Here is a 24442-nt window from a genome sequence, read left to right as displayed (position 1 = left end):
GGACATATGATACTTATAGCACATTGAGGTCCAAATCTGGTGCTGTGCTTTTCTCATCTGTGGGATCCTAATGCTGTGAAAACTTTTCTGTTTTGTGATAAACTTGTACTCTTTATATAGCAGTATTCTATTTTTTAATGTTGGTGAAAAAAGCAGAATAGAAAAGAAATAATTTTTGAGGTTTCTAACCTTCTGCACCTCCATTTTGTCCAATTTAAGAAAAAAAGACTGTAAAACGAAGTTGTTAGGGGACAAGATCACAACTATCAGAAGCAAACAGCACTATAGAATTCCTTTCCAAAAGGTGTTAGGAGTACAGAAATCTCGCATGTGTCACAGGAGAGACTGGACAAGTAGTCGAAAGAGAGACGTATTGAGTGTCGTTAAACAGACAAACTACATCAGAATCAGGAAATCCCCTGAGCTGAAAATAGCTGGGAAAGTATAATGCATCATGTTGTTGTGCTTCACAGCTTACTGTGAAGGTGGTGAGGCACTGAAATAGGTTGCCTAAAGAAGAGGTGAATGCTCCATCCTTGGCAGTGTTCAAGGCCAGGCTGGATGAGCCTTGGGCAATATGGTCTAGCACGAGGCATCCCTGCCTATGGCGGAAGGGTTGGAACTAGATGATCTTAAGGTCCTTTGCTACCATTTTATGATTCTGTGATATCCTTTGCATCTGTCGATGGTCATTGCTGCTGACAAGGTTCTGGTTTGGATGAGTGCTTTGTCTGCACCAAATGCCCAATGTATGTTAGGATCTTCCCTGTCCCACTTGTTTCTCCTCTGAACCACAGATACTCTTGTTTTACCTTGTGAAATCAGTTTCTTTTTTCCTCTTTTTTTTGTTATTCTCAGAAAACAAGTTCCATTTCTTTCTGTTCTGTTTTCCTTCTTTGTTCTCTGTTTTATGGGAAATCCTTTGGATTCTGCTTAAATTACTATAACTCTGTTCTAAATCTAGGATTAACTGATTTTATTTTACTCTATTTCCCATTCTCCAAATGTGATTTCTTTCCTTCTCGTTCACAAAGTCAAGTTAAACAAAACTGATTTCACCTGGGTAATGTCAACACATTGTACTGGAGTCCTCCCATTCATGTGGGATTTGTGTTTGTTTAATATACCTCCACCATTTGTGGTCTGTGTGTTACATGATATAATTCATTTTGGGTACAACTACATTTTCATTGTTGCAATTCATGTGCAGTATATTGACAAATTACTCAGTTCTCATAATCTGAGAAATCAGATGGTAAGGGTTCAAGTTGGGACTATTTCAAATGTTAGAGTTGAGGTTAAAGATATTTGAAAGACATGAGCAAGAGCTAAGTCCCCCCTATTAAAGAGTTCTCCTGCACTTGTTCCAGCTTTGTATAGTATTTCAAATTTGTTTGTCAGGGAAACTTTTCTCACTACATTTTATGGCCTTAATTAGCAGGTCAGAGTCCACTATTTCAAGAGGCTAAAGAGCTTAACAGACCTACTGGCTGACATTTTATCTCAGATATTGGGAGTGGAAAGACTGAGAAGTCACTGAAGTAAGATGATATATATATTTTAAATAGGTTAGTGGGAAAAATTACATTCACAGTGATAGTCTTAGAGAATTCCAGGGATGATTATTTTATATGCTCAAACTATGTCTACACCATCTTGGATAAAAGCAATGGTATTTATATTTGGTTAAAAACACCATCTACACTGGGATGGGACCTGTGTATTCAAAGACTGTTAAGGGCACAGATCTCAAGTTTGTTTTGTTTGAGGAGTTCATAACTAACTTTCATAAAGAACCGATGCTGTAATTTTCTCACATCATTAAAGAGTCTAGGTGTACTGCAAAGAATGTGAAATTGCCTTTGAATAGAACTCAAAGGCAAATGTATTGATATGTTTGCTAAAGACTAAACGTGAAGGTGTTATGTAAAAGCCTCACAAATAAATAGATGTATAACAATGTGAAAACTGAGGAAGAATTATCACTAGATTTAATACTTAATATCTTTATTCAAGCTTTCTGTCTGTAATCCAGGCACTCTTTAGATTAGTATAGAAATTGCACTTTGGTGTGTGAAATGTAGTTAGTACCTAATTTCAGGGTTTAAGTTGCTGTATAAATCTTAATTATGTTTAATGTCTCAGAAAAGACAAAAGCATTCTCTGCTCCAGTAAAGAGTTAAGCTGAACTTAGAGAAGGGAGTTTAATAGAGCTATACAAAATATTATCTCAGTATTTCACTCCAGCCAGTTATTTGCGCAGATGTGAATTAATGGACTGTTATAAAAGTAGTGTGATTTCTGTCTTTTCAGTTAAGTAGTGATGATGGCCAAGGTTACTTTTAGCGCGCTACCTTTAAGTAATACCAGTATACTAATAAAAAAATCTCTGCATATCCTTTAAGAACAAACTTCTTAAGAAATATTAGGAAGGGTGGAACTTTGCACCCTTTGAGAAGCAGTGTTGTCCTTCAGACATCAACTGAATCTGTTAGAACTGCTTATATCTGAAAGGCTAATAGCTGGAAATGTGGAGGATATTAGAAGTCATACCATACATCAAGTCAGAAGAATCTAATTGTTTTCTTATAAGCATTTTCTAGTGCTTACTGCTGTATTGAAGTTATATAAAAATATTTTGCAGAAGTAAAGATTTTTGACTGCAACTAGTTATTCGTTTTCTTTTTTGACATAATTCTGAAGGTTGTTCTCACTCTCACTGGGAGCCATGAGACAATGGGTATTTCTTCCTTGATATATATCCACGTTTGAACATGTAACTGGCAATTCTGCTTTAAAAATTAACTGGGTTACCATGTACTGGGATTGATGAACCTTCATAATAAATAAATCAATAATAACCTCTTTTTGGTATATAAAAAAGTGGTTATCCTTGGAGAGAAACCTTTTCTTCCCTGAACAAAATAACTCAGATCTGCAAACTTTTGAGCCAAACTTATAAGAGGTTGTTATGATCAGAGTGAAGCTGAGGGAAATAAGGCTCCCAAATTCTAATTCAAACACCCTTTGAAGTAAAGATTTTCTGACTTTCCCACTCCCCAAACACTCTTATGTCTCTAAAATAGAGACTGAAGTAGAGAATAAGAGACATATAAGCCTTATACTATTCGCTGTACAAAGGTAGATAACATTTGGAGTTGTTATAGCCTTGTATTTGTAAATGTTTTAAAACTGAAAAGCGTTGTGTAAGAGTAAAATCTTCTTTTTATCGCTTAAGTAGTTCTAGTACAATAACATAGATTTTTCTCTTATCACTTCAATTACCAAAGGCAGTTGATAATCTCTCTCTCCTTTGGGTAGTGAATGCTTTTGATTTACACTTCTGTATATCTCATAATTTTCCTAAAATTTAGCCTGCATGAAAGAAAAACTGAAAAAACTGAAAAACTTTGTAGGAACAGCACATGTGTAGCAGCACACAAACTCTGGTGTTAGTGTGGCTGTTAATATTTTGGAAAACTTACTATCCAAAAGTAAGGACTTAATTTTTCCAAGGCCCTCAAGAAGGGGGAGAAGTTGCTGTAATCTTGGTTTAAGTGGTAATATGTTATTCTATTACATATTTGTCCTTTGATTTGGATAAACCTTTTATGTAAGCAAACTTTGCATGTTTTGCAGTGTGCGATCTCAGTCTGTGCTCCATGCTTTTCTGAAGGATGTCAAAGTCTAAATATTTGCAAGTTATGCAGATTGTGAAAATAGTACCTAACAGAAAACTATGGACATACCCTGGAACATTATGTTTGTGTTTAGTACTAATACCACATCACGCTTATGTATTAGGGTTATGTTCACAAAATCTAAAACTTAATTCACTTAACAATATGGACAAATAACTTTCATACCAAAGCTTGACAAAGATGGATAATTCATGTGAGGATTGTCAATGTCTTTACTGCTTCATGGCAAGGACATAGAAGGGACATGCAGGGTTGATGAAGACACAGCAGAAAACTCCGTGAAATCTTTGCACTGGCATTTAGTTCTGTGACTCCTGTACCTGATGCATTGCTGAGGCAGATAGTCTAGATGGTATGGATCAGTTTGAAGTAAATACACAGGAAGTATTAAGACCAGCCAGGCAGGTTAGGAAGGTCACCAGGACCAGATGGCATAAAACCAAGCATTCTGAATATGAAATTTCTAAACTTCTGGCTAAGGGATGTAAAATGTCATTGCAAATGGACGTGGAGCTGGAGGACTAGGACAGCTGTTGTATCTGCCATCTGTCAGAAGGGCTTTAAAGATGATCTTGGGGATGACAAATTAGTAAGCCTGATTTCCATTTCCATTAAGATGGTGTGTATGTATAGGAATAAAACCAACCTGTTTAGAAGGTCATGTGTATTCTTGAGTTTAGTGATGTTTTCAATAATAATGTGGATAAATGGGATTAAATGGATTAAAACAGACTTTGTTTTCTAACGTGTCTTTTGTCAGGTTCCCCACCAAAGGGTTATTTAAGAAATTATGTTGCCATGGGATTGGATGAGAGCTTTTTAAAGGAGAGAAATCAATGGATAGGACCTAATAATGTCAATCTTTCAGAATGGAGATTACTACTGGGACCAGTTTTAATCAGCGTCTTCATCTGCGGTCTGGAGAGGGCAATGGACAGTGAAATCTGCAAGTCTGTGGATAATAACAAATTTTCTGTTCCCATCAATGTCATTTTTCTTCAATGCCAATGCCTTCAATGGCAAAGTTCTCCAAAAGTACACCATAAAATCAAGCAGACCAAAAGTCAGCAGGTCAAGTTCAGTGTGAGTTAACACATTTAGGATAAAATAATATAAACAACTTTGACATGATACTGAACTCAGAACTGGCATTTAAAATTCAGAAAGGGACCTCCGACATTTCTCTGAAGTCAATGGCTCAGTGTTAAGTGGCAGACAAAAGGCCACCAAAATATTCGGCTCGTTTAGCAAAATTTGCTAGATTATTCTTAGGAACAGAGAACACCTGAGATGAGAGGACAAGACACCACTCCAAAAATTAGCTTGCCAATATCCTGAGTTTCACATGCAGTTTGGTCTCCCTATCTCAGGAAGGGTGTAGCAGAATCCAAAGAAGTATGGAGAAAATCAAGTAAAATGTTCAAGATAATGTGGCGGAGTCTATAAAAGGCTGTGACTCTTCTGTTTTGAGAAGAGGATATGACTGAGTTTCATGAAATTTTGTAAGGAATAGCTAAACCAGATACAGAGTGGTCATTCACAGAGTTCCAAAACGTTAGACCTATAGGAACTTGAAACCTTTAAGGGTTTTGTTGAAAGCTGGTGAGCATACTTCTTAACATAAGGAACTTCTGGAATCAAGGGTCACTGGAGAGGGTGGAGGAAGCTACTACTGAGAGGTTCAGAAAGTGGTTAAACAAAGTCATGGCTAACACTCTCACAAAGGTGCCCTTTAGTCCTTTTAATACTATGCAGGCATGTACTCACTGACAATAAAACCATTCTGGACACCAAGGACATGTATGAAGGGAATGGACTCCAGAAAGCAGCCAAGTTTATATGCTGTCCTTCTGCCTCTCTTACTGGAGGCAGTATATTAGGTTGGATGCGCACTAGCCTGTTCCTGAAGGGCATTTCTTACTTATCCTTGCTTTTATTTGGCCAAAGAATTTTGTAAGTGGTTTCTTTTAGTGAATGCCTAATGTGTTCTTTAAACCAGATTGGTGTGGATACGTTATCAGGCGGTTTAGTTAGAGACAGTTGTACTATTCTAATAATACCTTTAAACACTTCTGATAATGATAACATCTAAATTACTCAGTGGCTATGGCTATGCTTAGCTGAATAACCTGTGAAAAATATTCTACATGGAGAGTTAAAAATAGTCAAAATATTCCAATTTACAGTGCAACTGTGGAAAAAAAGACTAAATATAATTTTCTCTTTCCTAAAAAAAACCCACTTTTATTTACAACACATAATGCAATTAAATCAGTGGTTCTTATATATGGTCTTAAAGATGAGCAAGTGCTTCTGTGCTGTTTGGAGTAGAAATAAAATTAGGAACATGTTAAAGCTCTGTCCTTCAGTCTCCTAAGGGAATGCTGAAAAACATTCCTATAAAATAAATTAATAGTTTAAAAAACCCTATTATATATGTATTTAGATTTGATAGAAAATAATGCTCACATAAACCACATAACAATAATTAGGCTTATAGATACAAAGCACTCACTGTATTAATAGTAATATGCAGGTAAATTTACTTTGTTATCTTGCACTCTTGAATAATCAGTAGGTAGTAATATTAAATTTCAGTATGACTCAATGGATTGCTAAATTTAAATCAGGTACTTGATTTTTCAATTGACATTCACTGCAGCACAGATCTCTTTCTCTCCCTCTCTTTTTCCTCCCTTCCCCTTCCCAATATTATTTGAATACTTACACAGCAAATCTCAGAAGTCGTTTCAGACCCAGCATTGTGTGCAGAAAATATTTTGTAATAATTTGGAATACTAAACAAATCAGAGAAAATTTTCCTTTGGATTAGAGAAGAAATTTGTTGAATAAATTATATGTTCTGAACTATTTCCTCTCCTCTAATAAGCAGACTAGATTAAATTGAGAGCCCAGTATAAAACAGCCACTGGGATATCTATTATCTTTTTATCCTTTTGCAGTTCTCTTGTGAAAGTATACATGTATATGCTGCATGAAATGTTATTAACTGTCATTAAGTCTCTCATCCCCTTAGGCTGTGCCTTTTTGCTGCTACTGTACTGACCATTAAGCAGCTCTTGTGGATGTGATCTGACAAGTGTGTTTGCACCTTCTAGAACACCTGTATTAAACTGCTCATTAGGTTTTGATATTACGTGACTTTGTAAGCCTCTCATAAGTTACAGTATCAATTACAGTTTAGTATAATGACATGAAAAAGACAAGCTATAGGGTCTTTGCTCTAAACACTTGCCAATGTCTTTTAAAATATTAGCAGTCATCTCTCAGGTATCTGTCTTTCACTCTTGTTCCTGTCATAATTATGTGTGAATAAAGACAACGTAAGACTGCCTACCAAGAATCTTGGAGGAAGGCAGGTGGAATCTTTTTCCTCTGTCTAACTTGTCTTGGTGGAAGGCAGTATTTGGTGGCTTGTGCTTTGATTGGGAAAACTAAGAGTATACTTTACATCCAGGCATGCTTCTGAAGAATGTTGGCACACGGATTGTTTGAGTTACTGCATCAAATTTTATGCTGAAAGATAGCATGGCGAGAAGGAAATTAGGGTATTGCACAGATCTCTTGGTTGCATTCTCCACCAACTACAGTGAAAATATTTGCCTGTTTCTACCCTGCATCTGTATAACAGCACTAGCAAAGAGCAAGTACAGTGTACCTCTTACTCACTTTTCTATTTGACCAGAAGCTTCCATTCAGGTTTAATATTAATTTATACTAAAATATTGCACTTGTTTTAAGCTTAGAGGCTCAAAACTTCAGCTCCCCATGGGAAAAGTAAAAGATTGTACAAGAATCTCATTTTACTCTGCACCTTAACTGTCTCTCTCTTTTTATATTTTATGCTCCTGCAGTCCTTTGTACAGTCACAATGACTTCATTAAATTATGTAAAAACACAGTCTTGTGACACCTCTGAACCAACCTGCAAGAGAATATAAAATCTCTCTTTTGCTCTCTCCCTGACTCAAAATTAAATTCCAAAAATTATATGCAAATAATATCACCAGTCTAAGTTTAATGAATGGAATCAAGGAAAGGCAAGGGCAAAGGCATCAGTTTTATCCTCTACTAGTGCTGAAGAATTAGCACTAGAATTAGTATGAATTTGCATTACTAAATGGTCTTTGAATGACATGATAACTGTGTGCAATTCAAGTTTTTTGATATTTCTAAACAATAGCAGAAGATGAACTCTCTGCCTGAGGCTTAGGGCTGAAGCAAGATGCACCAAGTTCCCAGTCACAGGCTTGCAGGGTGACCTTGACAAGTTACAGAACATTTCTGTGCCTCAGTGTGAAATGGGGGATATTAAAACATTTCCAAGCTTGCAGAGGTATTGGTAAGGTTCAATTAATCAAAGTCTTTCAAGATCTTTACACAGAAGAGTCTAGATAAGAGCAAAATATTATCATTACTAAAGTGAACCTCTCCTGAGCACTTAATTTTTCATTTTATGTAAACTTTTTTAGCTTATACTCACCATCGACATGCAGAGCCATAGATCCTTCAGATCTAGTTTGTGTGGAGTTTGTCAAGATACAGCTGGTTTTAGCACTATATCCCTATTAGGGTATGATGCAATACATCATAACAGCTCCATCAGAGCCATTAGGGTGTAAGCTGTCAATGCGTAATAAGATTACTATGCATTACATCTGGTGGTGCTCTAATAATGCTGAACTAGCTACACTGTCATAGAGTCTACAGAGCTTTCAAACCACGATGTTGCAATGTTTCTTTAATGAATTCAGCAAGATTATTTTGAAGCTGAAGTAGAATATCTTCTCTACCATGTGTGAACAGCAATTTATTTTGTAAAATAAATAACCTAAACTTTCTTCTGTTTCAGAAACCCCCTAAGGATGTTCTGTTTGGTATCTTTATGCATTAAAAATCTGCAAATATTTCTATTTACAGGTGAAGTTAGTTTTTGAAGGAAGGGTAAAACTTGCCTATTTTGAAATAATAGCCAAATTTATGCAAACAGATATCATCAAATAACTGGCCTTAGATGCCATGGACTATAGGAAGTTTGCATTCAGAATGGCTGCAAAGACAGGGACAAGCTCTAATATGCTTTTTGTCTCTTCAAAAAGTTGAATTTCAGACAAAAAAAAATCTACGGGTTTCCCCATAATATTAATAGAGCCAGGAAAAAAAAAAGTTCAAATAATTTGAAGTAAGCATTCAAAAAACTCTGCTGATTGTCTAACCACAATCTAGGAAAATAACCAGAATTTTCTGTTTCAGAGAAAGACTATATTGGAAGGTTTGTGCTTCTCTGTCTGCATAACACCTGAGCACCAACCAATCAATGGTGAATTTATTTTTCATATGCCTTTATGGAGAACATTTTATTGGAAGAACTGAAGTGCTGGCTTGACGAGGGTCATAATAAAGTCTGTAGCAGAACAGGGAGAAGTGGGTTTTGCTGATATGTTAATATCATCACCAGTAATCTACGTATGAAACTCTTGTTCACAGTATCTCATTATTCCTGAATTAATGTGTCCAAAGTGAGCAAGGTGACTAAACTACAGCAACAGATTTTGCATGGGAACTTTTATGTATGCATGCGTGTATGCCTGTACAGGAGGAGGTTGTGGAAAGCTTTGAATAAAGGGAGAGATGAAGGGAAATTACAAACTCTAAGTGCTTACAATGTTTTCAAATCTTTGCAGAGAAGACTGAGCTGAGTGGCTTCAAAGGAACTTTAACATAACACTTGGCCAGCAACAGCATTAGTACATCTTCAGCAGGTCTGTAGCCTGTGGAAATTACAGCCTCTTCTAACCAGATGTCTTATGAATGTGTGAGCTGTTTGATTTTCTGACTCTGCATGAGAGGCAACACAGGCCTATGATCAGAAAGACTTAATAAATTTTCTAGGAATATATATTCTAAGGAGTACAAACTAAGAAGAGAAAACAGTACAGTCATTTTTCATAATGATAAAGAGTGCTGTTCAAAGACTTTCTCATTAAAAATTAACTATCTTTTGGTGCAGGAATAGAAGGTAAATAGGAAATGCATTCAGAGACCTGACATGCTGTCAATAACAACCAGGAAAACATGCTGTGGTCCTTGAAGGAGATACATAGCACAATGGAATGAGGAAAAATACAAAAAAAGAAAAAAAAAATTAAAAAAAAAAAACAAGTGAAGTGAAGGGGAATGACAATGATGTCACAAGTAGCATGAGTACAGTCTTTTTCTCTTATTAGGATGAACAGGAAGATGCTGTAAGAAATTCAAATGCTTTGTGAGTATAGGCTGACATAGGGAAACAATGGGCTGAAGGGAAGGCTTGCTTACATGTAGAAAGAAGTTGCTCATTTAAAAAAGTATCTAACAAATTACACTGAAATTATCTACACTGTTCTATCTCAGAATTTTAGTCTTTGGCTAGAGTAGTCCACACAAAGGAGACCATGAGAAAAGTCAACAACATGAATTAAATCTTCTGTTCAGGACCAAAATCCCCTTTCATAAATGTAGAAGCTTTCACTGAGATAAAAAGATACGTAAACTGCTGGGAATGATCTAGAACAGGCAGTGAAGAGCAGGAGTTTTAAGAACAAACCTATCTCAGGTGTGAAACATCATTTCCCCCATGTGGAGTTCTCAAAAACGTCATGGGGGTTTTGGAAGAGATCCCCAGTTCTTCATGACAAAATATTAAAAACTCAAAAGTCTTCTGAAAGTGTTAAAATAGACATTAAAGGATGCTGTTCTCATTTACAGATTTGCAGTGTCAAGGACAGAGTAACTTGAAGGAAGGAAAATTCAAAAGGCAGTTGATTCAAAGATCCTCCCAAACTGAGCAAGAACACCGAAGAGCATATGCCTTCAAAAGCAACATTTGCTGAGACAGCAGGAATCAAATTCTTCCAGAAATTAAATGCTCCTTTGCCCCCACTACAGGTTTGATTTATTTATTTTTTTCCCCTTAGAAGGTTATTTTTGAACCTCAGTCCCCAGATGGTTAGAAACTGTCTTCTGATTTCCAGCCTAAATTTATTCATAATCAGTTTATATTCATTTGTCCTTGTGCCAGCACTGTCCTTTTGTTTTAGTAGTACATCTATATTTTGTGGCTATTTGTATAATAAATTATTTTGCATTACAAAAGATATTAGCAATTTTTAAGAGAAATCACCAGCTAAGATTATGAGGATAAAATTTGTTCCTGCAACAGCTGTTTGATCATAAAGTTATAGCTTAAAAAGATTATAAATGCAATAAAATGTGTTTTCACATCATTTTAGGGGAAACTAACGTTGTATCTTTTTATTACTTCTTTTTACGATATTCAGTAATGACATACGGTTAAAATAAATTTCAGTAAAACAAATCTTGATTTGAGAAAAAGCAGACTAGGTAAAGTCATCATTCATTTATTAAAGGCAGGAGCCTGTGCATCAGCCTTGGTACCAGTGATACGATGAAGTTCTTTTTTAGACCTGACCAATTGGTTACAATTGGTAGCAATATGACTATTAATTGGCAACTGAATTACAACCAGCTATTTTGGAAGTAGATTTGGACAAATGGATGTTTGTGGGAGGGAAATTGAAAGTGTCTGGGTGAAGGAATAGTGTTCAGGTCTAAGCAACCATACTGTAGAGATTATATTGCTAGGTTGTAATCCCTTCTGAGTAGTGATAGTCCCTTTCCAGATGCCGGTGAGTATTAACAGTCCTTGTTGCATTAGTATATTAAAAACACAACACTAATAATAGTTTCTAGGTTTTCTCTGTTTCCTGTGTGGGCTGAAGTGTAAACGGCTTTTTTTCAGAATGTTTAGGAAATATTACAGGGAATCACTTGCAGCACTTTACCTTCTGTGCAGGACAGACTGAAGATGTGTGAAGCAGGTCATCAGAAACCATGCTTCTTTGCTGAATGAAACATATGATTTACCTTTCTATTCCTGTTATTAGTTACCTGTAGCCTCTCCAGCAGCATCTTCTATCCACAACTAGACACCTCATTCTCCACCCTGTATATGTCTAAGTGACGGCACTCTGTCAGTGCTGAGCTAGTGCCTCTTTTCTCTATCCCTCTGCTTTTCTTCCTGTGTATTCATGCAGCACAGGGTCCTTCTTTATTAACCTTTCCACCTGAATAAGCCAGAACAACACATGCCTCCTGACTTGAAGCAACACAGGCAAATAAGTAGTCTGGTTCTCTATTTGCACTGCCTTTCTACATGATGTCCATGCTTTTCTTCAGTGGACACAAGATACCAGAGATGTATCGGAGATGAGGACAGTATATCTGCTTGCCTGCTTACCCTATAGCAAGTAGAGTCATATAAGAGTGTAGTGGTTTGTGCCCACAACAGCTAGTCTCCCGCAAGTAAAGTGAGAGGTAAACGATGTACATTACTGCTTGTATTTTAGTTGATCATAAGCATAAACAGGATATAGTTGCCCAAAGGATAAACTAAACTCAAAGGTACTTGTAGCTACTCTGAAGCTTGTACTATAAAAAATCAGAAGCAAACCATTTATTGAAGTCCTGGCTTTCATGCACTTGCGTTTGGCATTGTTATTTTAATCTTCTGACCCCATTTTGTGTTTCTGTACTGTTTGTCTTCTCTGGAAATGTTTAACTTGCTAGGTTAAAATTAGTCTTGTGTTATGGAGATAGTGTGCTAGGCTACTGGGATTTTTCCCTCTAAAGCTAACCTGATATTTATCGGCAATTGCTCAACATCTGCATAACTGTGTCTTTTGAATGTCTAAACAATTATACTTGGGAGGCTGCCAGCTCATGGTGGCGATAGGAACCTCAGATGAATGTGAGAAAAGTTTATGGCCTGCTCGATACACTATATTCACAGCAATATTTTTCAGGTACACAAATCCTTTTGGGCTTAATCCTGCAAATACCTTTCAAAAGGCCCAACTGCTGAGGAGGTGTCTCTCCAAAGCATTCTCTCCTTCACGTCTGTGAGCCTCCAGTGCATTCCACAGAGAGGCTGTTGACATTAATTTCTTTCGATTACTGCCACATAACCTCTCATTTATTTATTTATTTATTTTGTCCTAAAAGGAGATTGAGGGGGAAAAAAGAAAACCCCCCGAATCTGTGCATTAACTCTGTACCCACCTACCCTTCATTCACCATCCCCACCTTCCTCAGGGTCCTCCCCAGGTTTCTACAGTCTGGACTGGCTACAGAGTAATTTCCTAGGAGGAATGCTGGAATAATTCTACATTTTAGCCTAAATAAACTCTACCTGCTCTACATGGTACTTTGAAGATGTTTTTCCCTGAAAGACAATGGCAAATTAATTCCATCCAATGATAATTTATGCATAAAACAACTTTGGAAATCAACAGAAAAGTCACCTTTATCTTCTGTGAGAACATATTCTGAAAAATATGTGATGATATCCTATTTATGCAGAAAATACTGGAACATTTATTATTCTATATTTTCTTTATACAGTGGATCTGGAATACAAGTTTAATTTAATCGAATTCTGGATAATGATGAACAATGCATATAAAATACCCATAAATCTACTTAATACAATCAACAGGTTATCCTAATTTTGTCTCGTCTTTTTTTTATTTATATAAAAGAAATACTTTTAATAATAATATATAGACTCTGGATTGCAATTAACATGTATGTTATGTACTATTCTCCTTTTATAACAAATATTATTTTGCAAATGTATACAGCCTTTAAAATAGCTGAGAAAATCTAACATGCTTGAAACTGCATACTTTTCTTATGCAGAAAACAGCAGAAAATTATCAGAAGTTATATAACAATCTTCCTAGAAGATATTCAAATGGCCTAAACCCGTAAGTTTCTACGTATGAAGCATGAAGAAGACATTCTGTTTATACATGTCCTCTTCTAATTATCTCTTGTTACTTGTATCTGCTTGCTACATGCGTTTCTTATTCCTGCTACCATTTTGGACTAATTTGGCAATTTCCTCCTCTTGGGCTGAATGATTGATCAAACAAATGATGCCACTAGAGCCAGTGGGTATGCTAGAATGAAATTTTTGTCAGAGTACATATTCACAGGACTGGCTCCAGGATGCTCAATAGCAAGGCAAAGATACTAAACGTAATCAGTATGTTGAAGACTTTCAAGTACCCACATGGCCTTCCTTTAGAGGTGTACAATTTCAGAAAAAAATCTTGGGTATCTAGGGTTCTTAATTGCCATCTGTTTTGTTCACCTGATCTAGTACCTTGGAGACAGTATCTTGGAGACCTAGTACCTTGGAGACCCAGTTCCTAGGCACATCAGCCCCCTAGAAACTTTTCAATGCAGTGCTTGGCCAGAGTTCTCTCCTAGGTTTGTTCACCAGTGCCAGCTGTACATAAATACTATTAAAATGGGTTCAGCTAGATGGGAAATGTCTTAATAGTTAGAGAGATGGGGCTACTTGATTATTTTCCAGTGCTGAGCACAGGAATGTAAATCTGCAGTGTAGATGCATAGTGCTGAGGCCATGCACCTGCCTGTCTGTTATGCATCTGTCTATCCAGTCCTGGACTACAGGACTCTTACATTAAAAGCAAACAAAAAAGTACATACTTAGATATCTAAGTTTACTGACTTTAAGTTTCATGAGAGACTACAAGGGTCTCTTGCAGTTTTAGTGTCCTTCAATAAATTGGGAAATGTGATGGGAAAGCAAACAGTGGAATGCACACTAATACGATTCTCATTAATGACATCTCCAGACCAAGACTAGAGAAGAATTCTGAGAAAGAGTAATTCTTGACCCTTTTTCTCTGAAACAAGCTCATCATCACAGCATCACACCTGATCTCAACTATCCAAAGGAGAGAAAATACTGTACAGTTCTGGTGTCCTCAGCATAAGAAGGACACGGAGCTGTTGGAGCAAGTCCAGAGAAGGGCCACGAGGATGATCAGGGGGCTGGAGCACCTCCCGTATGAAGATAGGCTGAGAAAGTTGGGGCTGTTCAGCCTAGAGAAGAGAAGGGAGGCTGCGTGGAGACTATAATATAGTCATAAACCCACAGCCGCACCCCTGCCAAGTTGGCAGAGGAAGGTACACAGTGTTTGTCACCTTCAGGCTTCCATCCTGGCAGCTGGCCAGCAGAAGGAGGGAAGGTGATTATTTATAACAGCAAATATGCTGGAATAAATTATGCTTTCCAAAAGGAAAAGAAAAAAAAAAGCATTTAAATAATTGGAAAGGACTAGCAAACAGGAGAAGTTCAGCTTAGATATAAGGAAGAAGTTCTTTAGTGTGAGGCTGGTGAGGCACTGTAACAGGCTGCCCAAGGAAGTTGTGAATGCTCCATCCCTGGCAGTGTTCAAGGCCAGGCTGGACGGAGTCTTGGGTGACATGGTTTAGTGTGAGGTGTTGGAACTTGATGATCTTAAGGTCCTTTTCAACCCTAACTATTCTATGATTCTATGAATCTAAAATTCCGAGGCCACTAGATTCACCCATGGAATGTTGAGTAAATTGAACTAGGTAAAAATAACATCTTAATTTATTAGGGTTTAATTAATTTTTACAAAACCCCAAAAACAAAACCAAAACTTTTTTTAAAATTTAGAGTTATATAACTCTGACCTATCATTTGATGTATTATTGGCAAAAAGTCTAAAATTACCAGCACATATTACCTAGCAGCAATGAACATTACAAATGAAAGCTTGTCTTTTAGGAAGACATGAGGACAATAAGGTTCTGAGTCGTAGAGAAATAAAATGGTTTCTCATGTTACATTTTATGGAGGTGCAGTAGATCTTCTTTAATGAAAAGATTTGCATAAACTTTCAAGAGCATGTGGATTTCAAGAAACTTTTGCCCATGAAAGAAAGGCCAGTTGAGCTTGTTTTCAGAGGGTTACTGCAGCTCTAGCTACAGTAGAGAGAGGGTTACTGTAGCTCTAGCACCTTATTTTTTATTTTCCCGTATGGACCAGTCTAGATTTTAGGATTTTTTTTTAATTTATTTTTTCTTTTCATCAAGAATATTACTTTAATCATCCTTTTTATGTACTATTTTGCAACAAGTTGTGGGAAAATTTCACTCATCTGAGATTTTTGTGGTGAGATTATTTTTCTTGTGTTTGATTAGTTACCTGTTGTAGCAACCATAGTTTTCCAAATGTTATGTGCTCAAAAGCATTCATATTTATATTACACTATGAAGTGGATTGAAAACATAGCCATTTTTGTATAAGCACTGCACAAGAGTATTTCTATAAACAGAAATTAAAAGAATTTGGAATTCCCTTGCATATGCCCTCTTGAGATACATTATCAGTGCAAAGATGTTTCCAGAAAGAGCATAAGTTAGGTTGTCTTTCTGAATCTAAATCCACACAGAATATTTATGTGTCACCTGTGTCTTATGAGTATTACTCTTATGCTTAACTTATGAGAGGATCCAAGTTAAAGAACCCAATTAATTAAACTTTTATTTTCTGTATTTTTTAGGATTTTGAACACTGAGGTTGTAGGAAAATTAAATATTTAAGTACTAAGAACACAAGGAAATATATAAAATCTTGAAAACTTAAGAAATTAATGCTAACAAGGAACTGAAATTTAGGTCTGATATTATTGTTATTATCGAAGCTGAATAATATGTGAAATGTAAGTGCTATTAAAAACTGAATATCAGAAGAGATTTTAACATTCGTTCAGTTCCAGCTTGTGGTAGCAATTTATTCACTATATTTCCTGGGTCACTCACTACATGATACTGACCTCCACCTTCTTTCCCAAGAGCTTAACATCAAAATATACTGCTATAATAAGTTCAAAATATGTATATAAGAAACATTCTCTAATATTTTCAAGGTTTCTATGCATTCATGGAGTGAAGAAGGTCCTTGCACAGACATTGTGATGCTCTTTCTGCCATGCCGTGTCCACATTAAGTCAACATAGAAGCTTAGGCCAAGATGATGTGTTAAAAGAAGTAATCACCTGATTTCTGACTGTAAATAGGCTTCTTGTTGGAAACCCCAGGCAGTTTGAATTTCTCTGCTTCCAAAGGAGACAGTTGTTAACTTAAGTGCGGCTGTCCAAAGAAGAAATTAAACAAAATAATTATAAAACCAAGACGGACATTTAGAGTATTGCCACTGCTACAGTGCAATTGGTAATGCAGAGGTTTTGTGGAGAGCACATGGTTGGAAAACAGTGAAAAATACTGGAGTTTTATCAAAACATTAATCGTGGAGAATTTTTTTTAATGTTTAATTAACGGCATTTAAAAAGCTTGATATATTACTAAAACATCAACATTTTTGAACTGAAGTACATTAGGTAAATGTATTTTGCATGGCAACTAGTTGACATGTTGGCTGTTTAATCATTAAGAGCTAGAGAAATACTGTAAAATATCTTTTGTGCATTTTTGATTGAGTTCTACATTAATTTCCTATCCCTTTTGCACTTGCTTTCTACAAAGGTTTAACAAACAGGCTTTACTTGCACCATTTTACACAATAGATGACATTTTTTTCCTGTATGGAGGAAACACAGAAGCACACCTGAGTAGAAAACTGACTCAAAAAAAAAAAAAAAAAGCTTTTGCATTATTAGGCATTTACTGTAAGCTTTTGAGAGACTGCAGTCTCTCCCCCAACTGGATTAACTCTTCCTGCTGCAATGCAGGTTTGATGTCTCAAGATGCAAAAGCAGCTTCAGAGATGTGCCTCACTCGCAGAGATGGACAACAGGTGCATCCAGCCTTTCCACTGAGAATGGGTGACTTCTCCAGACAAGGAGGTAGCAAAGTCAATCATTAACTATTAACAGTGGCTTCACATGCTTTTTCAGTGTTGTAGTAGCCATGGAAAATTTGCTGTTCAAGAGAATGAAGATGTATATAACAAAACACGGGCAAGTTTAAATGATAGAACAGGTTTCTATGGTGGTTCCCCCCTCCAATCCCCCCATCAAGTTCTTGGGACTCTTATATGCAAAGACTTTACATAACAGTGAAAGAAAAATTAACTTCAGCTAAGCTTTCAGGAAATATATTCAACAGCAAGCTAATTTTGGTGGCTGTGTATCCCTGAATAGATATATGTCTAAAGAAGACAAGAATTAAAGGGTTCTAAAATTCCTTAATCTTCTTTATCTACTGCAACTCCCCAAGAGGTTCAAAATCTATTAGAAACCGTGATCACAGATCAGAAAAATGCTCTGAATAATCTGAACTCTTACACTTTAATTCATGAAGCTCAGAATTCTATTGTGATGTACAATTCTCTGACAGAAGCTGTTTGCAATCCATCTAAAGGAATAAAGCAAATAAATTCAGGGAAATCTAGGTTTACTCTTGCACATTCTGCAAGCAGAAAAAGCTAGGCTGGATGAATATATTGCTAATTGTGAATTATTCATCCCATTCTAGCAATCAGTAACATCCACATTAAACATTAAAGACCTAGATTCACAAGGAGAACTTAGGCACATAAATACCTCTTCAGGCAGTCAGGTTGACATTTAAATGCTAGCGGTATTCAACACCCCCCCATTTCCCTTCCCACCTTTTCATAGGTGTTTAAAACTGCATACATACTCAAGTTTCTGTTGAAAGGCATCAGAATAACTTTCAAAATGTTCACAGTGGGGAGTTAGCATATACCTAGGTTTATCGTTTTTCCATGTCGAAGTTCCCAGGATAATTCTTTCTTACCACACTTCTGATATCTGAATTTTCATCTTACAAAGGATACATTATGAAACTGTTTCACTAAAATATTGTGGCATTAGCCTAAAGACTGGAAGCTGACTTTCTGTATTCCTACCTGACTGCTAACATAAGATGCGGAGTCGGTCTCCAGTGTCAGTGGTTTGTAAATATTTAGATCCTATAAAGACACAAGCTTCACAAACTGAGCTTCAAGAAGAGAAATTAATTACAGCCATCTAGAATATCTATAACATCTATACCAAAAATGTTTGGTTTTGGACTTTGTGATGATTTTATGACTTATGATGATAACACAACAGTGATCACTTTTCTGAGCTTTAACACTGATCTTGGTACCTTCTTTTGGTTTGCAGGGAGTGCTGGCTAATAGCATGTTGATTGGTGATTCCTATGTTCTTTTAGATGTGTTTCAACCTCCACTAGAAACAAGTGGGCTGGGACCTCATGTTTCTTCCCCAGGGTGAATAGTAATCTTCTGGCAGCTGTGTTTTCAGAGTGACTTGACTTCCTCAGTTACTGAGGAGAAGTCTCAAGTTCCCGGGTGTAAAAGAAGGTTAATGGCTATGGGTCGAAAAAGGAGACTGGGACTTCATAGTAGCTCAGGACTGATTTTCTGTCTCTCTTTTCTGGTGGTGTTTAGAAACACTTCTTTATATGAAATTTTGAATTTATACTGTCTTCTTATATATTTTCTCTGAAGTGAGGTGGTGATTGCTCAATCTATCTTTTATCTAATATTCTGCCCCTTTTCTAGGGTTGGGGTTTTCCCCTCTTTTAAGTGTGAATAAAAAAAAAGTCTTTGGGCTGATTAAATGCAACCAACGTTTTTTGGGGCGTTCAGGTAAAAGGATATGACAGTGCTTGTTAAGATAATTTCAGTGTTACATATGAAAGATCTGTACATACATCATCTAATCAAACTCTCTATCTTTGGTTTACTTTTCAAAAAAAGAGCCCAGAAATAAGCTTTATGAAGACTGGGCTTTCCTGAGAATTTTTTCTTCCTCTTCTCCTCCTTTCATCTATTTGGCCTCAAGCCACTTGGCCAGTATTAGTCCAGCATGGGTCTGATCCCCCATTGTGGGAGCATGTCTGACAGATGCCATAAAGGAAGTGGTGGAACAGAAAAGCTCTTCAGCTGTTTAAACTTATGCTTCATAAACTACTTCAGATTATAGGGGTATGAAAAGTCTCAATCCTGGATATTTACATGACTCAAATGATTAAGTTCCATATAAAATGTTTGAATTACAATAATATGAAGCTGCAAAAAGGGCGAGAAATACAATGGAAAATCAACAGTCCTCATTTAACTTGTTATCCTACAGTGGGGTGACAAGGCTGGTATGAGGAAAGAGAAAAGATGGAGCAAAAGTATGACATGACCCAAACCTCGAACTCCCCTTTGAATTTTAGCACTTCAAGCATAAGTGTGCAAAAGAAATATTTAGTCACATTTGTTTGGTCTTTAAAAATATTTCACACAAGAAGGTTTTCAAATGTAAGAGTGTTAGTTAATGAATTCCAAAAAATGTCTTTAAAGCAAAACAAACATTATCATATCTGACTGGAGCAGCTTAAAGACTTTCCAGCTTTCCAAATAAAATCTCTTATTTATATATGCATAGAAAGTCATTTTATTGAAGACAGAGAATAAAAGGTAGTTCTGCTTTATTACAAAGTGTAGCAATGTTGTGAACAAAATCCTTACAACAAATGAGTCTGCAATATTTGCTATAGATATGCAGTAACTGCTAAATTGCAAGATCTGTCACTGTAAAATAATTAATAATATTACACGAATTGGACCACATTTGAATAAATAAATAATGGTCACTTTAACTGAAGTGTAATGGCATCACAGACAATAATTGACTTTTTTTTCTTATTTTTAATGCATGATTAAAACCTCCATGCAGTTATTCCTGTTGACAGACAAAAATTGAAACCAGGAAATTGTCCAGCTTATCAATGGGACAATAAATCTCTGCGAAATTATCATTTTGATATTAAATCACTTTTTTTCTAGAGTGTAGTATTCACTTAATAGCCTTTCTGGTAGATCTTACAGGCTTATTCTACTGTAGCTGTAATGGGCAATTTCCATGTGCAGATGTGGTTAAGGTTGTGCAGAATATGGGTTTTGGAAATAATGCTACATGCCAAGATGTTTCATAGAATATTTATTTTTGCTTGCATTATAAAGCTCTGAAGATACAGATTTATGAAAGGGATGAATGCCTGTATGATGATGGGAACTTGACAAATATTAATAGCCTGGCTTGAAAATATGAGCCAGCTGTTTCAGCTGGTTTCCACATGTGATTCCAGATATTGTGGTGGGATGTGATCACTATATATAGTTCAGAAACCAATCTCCAACTCAAAAAATCTCCTAGAAAAAGACTTCTTCAGTTGGAAAGTAGGTGTTCAGGGTGGGGGAAGCCACTTTCAAGTTTGTTGACTTCTGCTCTTTAAGTGGATTGTATCAAGTTCTTGAAACGTGATATCTTTTACTTTGAAGGACTGAGAAATATTCTGAACTTTTCAGGTCATCTCCTATTTTCAGTCATGATATTCCACTAATGTTTAAAACAGGAAAACATGTATGCTTTGCTTAGAGCATCAGCTTTCAGGTTTTTTAGTGTGTTTGAGCAAGAAGTTACGTGCGATAGGGAGAGAAGATAGCTCACTTTTTTCACCTTGATCAGTTGCAAGCACTCCATTTCAGCACAACTTGAGTTGCATGCACCTCCAAGAATGAAATGCTGTATGCCTGTCCAGTATGACCAATGAAGCTCTGTTTTTAATGGCTGAAGAGTGCAAGCGTATGGTGTAAGGGAACAAAGTGGGATTTTTAGACTTTAGAGCACAATACTGGTTACACACCACCCTCCTTTAAGACTCTTTTATTCTGCTTAGTAGATCAATTTTATCCATATGAAAAAGTCACAGATCAGGTGTGTTTATGTTGTGTAATAGGTATGTTATGTAGTGCTGAAATTCTGGTTCCCCCTCAGCACAGATACACTACTGTACTACATACAGCTCCTTCCTGCTGAGACTCAGGTGCCCTTGTGTGGTAACTTGGGTATGTGATAAGAAAGAGGAGGGGGCTAATATTCACCCCCTTGCACCTACAATAGAGCACTCCCAATCTCAGCAGTATAAGTCTGACCTTTATTTTCAACAGGACTGTCTATACAGAGAAGCAAGGAGGAAAATTGCTTCAAACAAAAACAAGTTCAAATTGTGCAAGCAGCAATTATGTTCAGTTACTGAAAGATGAATCTGTCAGTCCCTGGGTCTGACTCCCCTTTTAGGCTTATGTGTTTTTAGAACTGCCTTCTTCTTGTGGTTGACTTGTGCAAAGGAATAAAAGGAAGGAACTAGTTTCTGGACAATCAGCATCTGAAGCACGTGCTGGTTCCAGGCCCAGTGCAAAACTCCCCTTTTCCCATACTAGCCATGTGGTAAATGCCACATAGGCAGGCAATCATTGCGGAATCAATCTGATACCTGGGTCTAATTAGTCCCACCCATAGACATTGCCTTAACCAGGTTCTGCTGCTGCCATCAGGTTATACAAGCACTTTCAAGATTTGCTTTGAGAGGGAGATGTACTCTGCAGTATTTTTTGTTATGAAAGATCAATGTAAGATTTTAAATATATGCATTTATAATTATGTTAAATCTGTGAGTTTATGTCCTTTTTTTCTGAAAACAAGAAATATATATTCTTTCTTTAGAAAGAAAACTATTGAGATTTTTTCTGTGTCAAATTAAAGCAAGTTTTAATACTTTTCATTTTAAGAGGTTTTTGATGTAAGTCATGAGCATATGGAGATGCATTTAAGTACAGAAAGTCATAGTCCATTTCTCATAATGGTAACGATATTCTAGGCAAAGCCACACACACACAAAAATGTTGAAAAAACTTTTGCTCTGAAGTGGCTAAAAGTCAAGGATAACACAGTGTCAAAAATAATTATATTGAATAAATCTGAAATAAAATACCTTAAATCAGTCAAAAAAAGTCAGGTAGGAAAATATATTGCAGAGTGAAAGAAATTAGTGTAAAGGAATCAGCAACTTAAGTATTGCATCTCTTTTCATCCTTTTTCCTGGAACCATAAATTATTTGTTTCCAAGATGAGCAACACTTTTCCATGCTAACTCTGCTCACAAGTGTCACCAGTTTGCAGGGGCAGCCTTGCAAAAACTGGGCCTTGGAGATAAGTTATAATAACCATCCAAACAAGCTGGGGGTCAGAGGGTCTTTTGGTTTCCAAGGCTAGGATAAGTCTGTATGTGTTTTATTGAATTTAAACGTAAAATGTTTGCAAGCCCTTACAGGCATTAGTCAATTCAGCCTTTGCACTGTGCTAGTATGTGCTTGTTTTAAAGGTTTGGAGGGTAGTACAGCTTTTCAGCAGGACAAGTTTTGGAAGATCAGATAGCTCAAAGCCAGGGAACACACTGAGGCCAGAGACTTGAGAATAGCTGCTGCTAGCCAAAAGCTCTTTTCCAGTGAAGGATAGTACTGCCAGAGGTGAGAGGACTGTGACTAATCTTTGATTCTCTAGAGAAATCATTAAAAACTTTCAACCTTAATGATCAGCTGATAACTGTTTACAGTTGCAATTAATATCTTCAGATAAGGGAGCACCAATAACTAATAGCTTTTTGGTTTTAAAATCAAATATTAAGGTTTGTTGAATTGCATGAGTGTTACTTCCTAGCCTTAAAAGGCAATTCTTTGGTGCTATATGCAACTCTGGACTTTCAATTCTATCTCTCTCCTCTTTCTATATTATCATGGTTAATTTAACCCCTTAAACTTTCTATAGGAATCTGCACAGAACAGCGATCTTCCTTCACACACATACTTTCTTTTCCCATGTCTAAAATGTATTTATTTAATTAATTAAACTTTCTGCTGAATTCCTCTGAAGATGTTCCCTTAAACAGTTTCTGGCTCAGTTTGTGAAAATTACACATTAACTTAGGTTTTGACTAAGATTGTTTTTGTGGTTGCTTGCTAACCTTGCAGCTTTAGAAAAAACAATCAATCAAGTATACTGATCAACATAAATATACATTTGCTCAACATCCAAAAGGTAAATAACTATGTTGTTGCTAGAGAGGTAAATGTTTTCTACTCATTTTGTGTTTATTCACTTAATTGCACCTGCAAGAGCTTAGAATCATTTAATATCTATTACTATTGCTAGATGCTAAATACAGACAAAAAGAAGTGCTGACACAAAAATGTTTGGTCTGCTTCTGTGATGGTATTCACATATGCTCTTAATCTAGCACTTGCTTTTTTTATAATTTGACACAAGCGTTAAAATCCTGAATACTAAGTTTCATATGTAATCATGTAGTTATGGTGTGTCAAAAGCACATATTCCAATTCATTATAGACTGAGAATTCAATTACTGAATTAGTATTTCTGGAAAAAATTGTTTAAACTTCAGAATTGAATTAAGGTTAACTTCAAATATCTTTCTTTACACCAACGATCTCAAGTTCTGCAAAAGAAATAAGATGGTATTCCATTTAAGTGGGGACATAAACACTTGTTCCAAAACTAATAAATCTTCAGCTGCTGTAGTATGAGGACACTTCTTTGCCTGTACATCTGTAATGGGCCATTTTGTTCAGTGGAGCTATGCAAATTCACCTTAACCAAGTATCTGGCTATTAGTGTCATGTAAATCAGGTATTAATAACAGCATAAGACCATTTTGCCGATCTTTCTGCCATGGTGAAATTATTACCTACAGCATATTGCCCAATTTGGATTATTAAAATAATGAGATTTCTCTTACTTCCTAATGAAAACTGTTAATTCCAGACTTTAATTATGCTCTCAACTGCAGACTATTTCTTTGAGGTGCAAAAACATTTCTTGGTTTCCTTCCCTTTACCTGTTTTCACCTCTATCTTCTCCATAGACAGCTAAATATTTTGTTCCACAAGGCAAAATTCTCTCCTATTGTCTGGGCAGG

At 36.3% G+C, this 24442-nt stretch overlaps 1 long non-coding RNA gene across 3 annotated transcripts in view; it reads left to right on the top strand.

Moving 5' to 3' along the window:
* LOC136014314 (uncharacterized) overlaps positions 1-24442 on the top strand; it is an 84475-nt gene that overhangs the window by 15132 nt on the left and 44901 nt on the right. For all 3 annotated transcript variants that reach the window (XR_010612627.1, XR_010612625.1, XR_010612626.1), the window contains exon 2: positions 10469-10648. This is a non-coding gene — a long non-coding RNA (uncharacterized LOC136014314). The remainder of the gene's footprint in view (positions 1-10468; positions 10649-24442) is intronic.

This window comes from Lathamus discolor, chromosome 5 (assembly GCF_037157495.1).
Source record: "Lathamus discolor isolate bLatDis1 chromosome 5, bLatDis1.hap1, whole genome shotgun sequence".
In the NCBI taxonomy this organism is placed as follows: domain Eukaryota; kingdom Metazoa; phylum Chordata; class Aves; order Psittaciformes; family Psittacidae; genus Lathamus; species Lathamus discolor.
Note: the sequence above shows the minus strand (reverse complement) of the source record. Positions and strands in the feature narration are given on the sequence as shown.